Source organism: Juglans regia, chromosome 11 (assembly GCF_001411555.2).
Source record: "Juglans regia cultivar Chandler chromosome 11, Walnut 2.0, whole genome shotgun sequence".
In the NCBI taxonomy this organism is placed as follows: domain Eukaryota; kingdom Viridiplantae; phylum Streptophyta; class Magnoliopsida; order Fagales; family Juglandaceae; genus Juglans; species Juglans regia.
The window spans coordinates 21,152,518-21,158,517 of record NC_049911.1 but is presented as its reverse complement, the minus strand read 5'-3'; positions in this window follow the sequence as shown (position 1 = coordinate 21,158,517).

Here is a 6,000-nt window from a genome sequence, read left to right as displayed (position 1 = left end):
GTTGGCAGTGGCGATAGGGCTTGCAAACAAAAAGTACCTGAGAATGAGCCAATGGGCTCACAACAACTAACGATGCACGGTGGAGGGGTGGTGGAGATGTTTTGTGAGATCAGAAATCTGTAAGGTGCAAGGTGAAATACAGAACCAAAGAGAATTGGGTGAGTGAGAGAGAGATGGGAAATTCCCTCACCATCGTTTGATGATGCCCCGGTGAGGATGCTCGACTAGGGAGAGAGAGAGAGAGAGAGAGATAGGTGTACCTGCAGGAAGATGAGCACAGAGAGGGAGTAAAAAAAAAAAGAGAGAAGAAATCTGTTGAGGAATTAGTCTTTGAGGGGAGGGGAGAAACCGATTGAAGAAACTAATAGGAGAGTGGGGAGTGTGAATAAGGGAAAAGGGGTAATGGGACGGAAGGAGTTCCGGAAAGAAGAAACTAAAAGGGAGAAAGGGGACTCACCGAGAACAATGTCGTGTGGCCCCATGCTCCTCGTGAGCTGGGCCGGGTCTTGGGCTTGAGCCCTCGGTCTCAGATTTTACAACCACAACTATGAAAATATTCCACAATATCAAATGAATCATTATATACCATAGTACATTGTCCATAATTCATGATTTCGTTGACATTATTTTAAAGTTGGGCCAATGACCACTTACTGTGCGGATAAGAAATTTTAGATGATCAAAGTGCATTAAGCCCTAATCTACTGGTCGTGGTTGTTCCTCTTGGATTGAGAGAGAAACAATGTGTGTGTGTGTACGTGTTGCTGCACATATGAATAGCGTTAGAAAATCAAAACTTGGACGCGAGATAGAAAAATAAAATGGCAACCCGAGAGGTGGAGGAGCTTACTGTAGCAGCGTTTGGAGGCGTGGCTTGGGGAGAAATGACGATGGCCAAAGGTGGTAGAGGGGAGGCCGAGCATCTCGACGTGTGGCTATGAGTTGGTGGCGGCATAGGTGGCAGTGTAGAGATCACATGTTGCAGAGGAATATAGAGAGCCATGAGGGAGGGCTGCAGCGTGCAGGAGAAGAAAGAAGGATGAGAGAGAGAAGAAGAAGAAGAAGAGAAGAAAGAGTTAAGATCTTTAGCCCTCATAGTCCAAAACAACATCATATAGGAGTGATGAGATGGGCTTTTTGGTAATGGTTTGGGCTTCTACACAAGCCCGACTCACAATAATGGGATGAGCTTTTTACTCTTAGGTAGCTTCCCTAGCCAATCTCATCTTCCTTTACATCTACTCCTTTTACAATCCTGATCGTTGCCCAATCTGATTCCCTATTTCTCACGTCATACATGTCAGTGGCAGATTGTTCAAGTGTACCTAGAATTCCTCATAGTCGAAACTCATTTTCTAAGGAGGGGTAAGTCCATCAAATGGCTTCAAGACCAACAACTGATTATTGAATAATCACGGCTTGCCTTCCAATACTCTCTGTCTATCCTTTTGATTCTCAAAAGTTACTAAAAACATATTTGGAATTATGAACATACACGAATGCTACTTAAAATGTAGGAAGATCTTCAATCTTGTTGTTGTACACAAAGAAAGGAGAAAGAGATTCTATTAACCAAAAGTCTATTCGGCTCCCCGTGATTATGAGATGTATATGTGATTCTCATGTTCTCTTAATATCCTTATTAATGAAAAATATATTTATTAACACATTTAGTATATTAACTTATGTAAAAGAAACATCAAAACATTCAAGGAAAAAAAAAAGGATATCGTCTTGTAAATTTGGGTTCTGACTTGGGTCTAACCAGGGCTAACCCGATATGGATTCCATCTCGAGTTTGAAACCCAGATTCCGATCTGGATATACACGGGTTTCCAGGCCGGAACTCGGATGAACCGACATGCGGGAGAGAGAGAGAGAGAGAGAGAGAGAGAGAGAGAGAAGAAGAAGAAGAAGAAGAAGAAGAAAGAGTTCAAAACAACGCCGTATAAGAGTAATGGGATAGGCTTTTTGTTCATGGTTTAGGCTTCTATATAGGCCCAACTCACAGAAAAAGAAAACTGGGCATCGCATCGCCATTCTAAATTTTTACTTGGTTATATTTATATAGAGATACTTTATCATTCACAATCATTTTCACTCATGCGTTACAATTTAAACGACCTTATATAATAAAACTATTTAAAATATATCATATTGGCCGGTATGATTCAAGATGATAATATCCAATATGAAAACCAAAATTATTCTTTTTTTTTTTTTTTTTTTATCAAATTTCGATGATAAGATTCAAGATGATTCACAATCACTTCCAACATGTCTGCTTATTTCTATAAGACATGTTGTATTATTATCAAATTTTGTTTAGGGCAGCTTTAGAAGAATAATTATAGTGATATATGCTGCAGGTAAGTGGATTCTGTTGTTGGGGTCAAGCTAATTAAAAATAAGAACTTTACTATTATATTTTTTCCAGTCCAATTTAATCAATCAGGATTGCAAGTCTCTATTGCTTAGATGGACGTATTAACCAGTTTTACTTTTTCAATAATTGATAACGAGAAGCCAGCAAACAGCTTTGACAAAAGAGGTTTGGTCTGCATGCTTTTCGGACACCATATTTTGTCTCACCTTAAAGTTGCCCTGTGCTTATCATGTGATTTGATGTTTAGGGTATTCATTCTATTTATTTATTTAGTTTTATTTTATTATATATAACATTAGATATCTTCTATATTTTTTATAATTATTAGATAGTACTATTGATATTAATGCATAGAAACATTTTCTTATATGTCATTATTTATTATCTTACACTTCATATTTTATAAAAAAAAATTATAAGTATAAATTATGAAAATGAATAATGATAGATGCATAATATTTCTCTAATGCATCTCATCAGATAATACATTTTATTCTCTTTATAAATATTAAAAAAATTACATTGATTCGACAATATTTTTTATCGTTATTTGAGAGATTTATTATAAAGAAAATAGGACTAATGAGAAAGGATGGCTCGTGTGAAAATATAAATAATGATGTGGAAATATAAATAAATTTAATTATCTAAAAATTAATTATTCTAACACTTGCATAGACCATAGAGTACTAATTTGGACCTAACATGCAAAACTTTCATTGTAAATGGAAAGGTGAAAGGGAATGGTTTTATTTTTTTTCACTGAATATTATTATATAATAATTAATATTCTAACAGTCTTCGGTCGGACCAAAAATTTGTACCCTAAAATATGCAATTTTAACTTTAAACTATAATATAAAATTTGTTAATATAAAGTGGATCCTTGTTTCAATCGTGGCCTTTCTTTTCTAATAAAGGGTGAGATGTTGTCATGTCATCAATCTACCACCAAAATTCTTCCATTATTACCTATACAAAACTTTGAAATAATCATTATTTTTAAAACAAAAATAAAAAAAGAGTAATTTATGCTAACCAACCGACGTTTGAGGACAAATTATTAGACTTTATTTTATCATAATTAAGAAAAGACTCCACAACCACCTTAGGAATGGTTAGAATGCTTTTCTATATTCTTTGAAGCAACCACCAGTTTGTTTTTTTTTGTTTTTTGTTTTTTTTTTTTTGGGAAGAAGGAAGACCGACGGAACTTTCGACATTTATTGAAGCCCTCATTTATGACGGAAGAAAACCGTAATCATAAGGACATTATCAATAAAATAAAATCAACAATTACAAGTAGAAAACAAACCAATCCAACTTATGACTTAAGACACTTTTAAATAAAGAAGATCCATTTTATCCGTTTTAAGTAAACATTTTAAAAAACGTGGAATATCATTATAATTATTCCATGTGCAGATACATCCCTCAACTCCCATGCACGCCAAAAAATCTGCCGGCAAATTACCTTGCCTATAGACATGATAAATATAGTGGTTCAACCCCGACAAAAGATCTAAGATCTCCTCCCAATAGTCTTCAAAGTACCAAAGACCACATCTTGCTTTTTCCACCTACTGAATAATAAGCATAGTGCCCATCTCCAGGTCTACATTAATTGTGCCCAATGTCTTTAATAACCGCAAACCATGTAATAAACTCATTCCTTCAGCAAAGGTATTTGTACCATATCCGATACACACCGCAAAGGCACGAATCAGATCACTATTTGAGCTTCTAATCACCCCCAGCACCTGCTCTCCTTGGTCTTCAACCATTTGACAACCTGCACCTTCATTTGAAGCAACCACCAGTTGCTTGCTGTGAATTTAGATAAAAATCGATTAAGATATTTGAAGAGTTTTTATCTAAAATTTAAACTCTATTTTAGATAATTTTCAATATTCAACAAATGTTCATGATTGACGTCATTATATTGCAAGACTCTCCTACTATCTACATTAAAGTTCATACCAAATAAAAAATATTGATATATGGAAAAAATATAGCTCAAATTCCTACTTGAGTTTGAGTCTCAAGTGGGAGACGAATATACATATGAAGTAAGCTCTACAACATTTTATTGTTATCCATATGAATATTTTGAACTTCATTAAATGATTAATATATGTTGTAACTCTCATTTCATGTATCCATTTCTCCCACATAAGTCTCAAGTTCGGATAAGAATATGATGGAATATTGATCCTAATATATGATTGTTAATCAAACCTTTGTTTAGATGAGATAAATCAAACCTTTGTTTAGTAAGCAATTTATCATAACTTTTTGTGGAAATACAAAGATTTGATCATCTTTAGATCAAATAAATCGTAGCAAACATATCTTTTCTTTCCGGAATAGAAACTAGAGTCTAAAACATGAGAAATATTAAAAGTAGTTATTGTTATTAGAGAAATTATGCATAGGCCATGGATGCCTAACATCACACATCTCTACCTAATCAACGCATTATTTGTCATTTTTGTCAATTTTTTTAATACTTAAATATGTATATATTTAAATAAAAAGACAATTTTTATTTAATTTTTTTTTCTCTTCTTTTTTAAAATCCAATAAAACATATTAATTTAAATCATTTTACTACTATTCATAAATAATTTTACTACTATTAACATATATTCTGAGATATTCTAAATATCCAAACCAGCCCTAAATTTCCTCCAATCTTTCACTTTTTGAACATCTTCACGGAAGTTTCAATTTCACTGAGTCCATATCGAAGACGGTAGGGCTGTCATACCATTCATGCTACTTATGTGCCTTAGAGTAGTTAGGGATGTTTGGCAAACATGAGAAAGTTTTTGAATTTTCAAAACTTCTCATAGTTCAATTCCAAACATCACTCAAATATAAAATATTTTTTAATTTTTTCATCTAATCATTGTCTAATTATTATTTAAACACAAAAATCAATATAATTTTTTCAAACTTTAAAATAAAAATCATATTAAAAAATTATATTTAAACAAATTCTTAACTTTCTAAAATTTTTATTGAACTTTTTATTTCTTCTTTTCTCAAAATCCAATAAAATATATTCACTCATTACTATTTAAAAAAACCTGAGATATTTCAAACATCCAAACATGTCCTTGGAGGTACTGCGGTTGTTTATTTTTAGGTTTTGCTATTTTTATATGGTTTTGTTTTTCTTTTGTTTCTAAGGGTTTGTTTGGAAAAAGTTTACATCTCATCTCATTCCCAAACATCATTTAAATATAAATATTTTCAAACTAATCATTACAACTTTTTCAAACTAATCATTACAATTTTCTCAAACTTTTTAACAAAAAATAAAAAATAATTCAATTTTTTCAAATCCTCAAATAAAAATAATGTTAAAAAACTATATTCTAACAATATTTTAACTTTATAATATTTTTTATTCAACTTTTTCTTTATTCTTTTCCAAAATCCTATGAAACATTATCTCAAACTATTTACAATCTATCTTATTACCATTCATAAAATTTTCATCTCATTTAATTTCACTTCCAAACATGCCCTATATGTTTTTATTTTTTTTATAAATATTTTTGACATACCAGACCACGTCGACATGCACTTCTTTATTTAGAATTTTG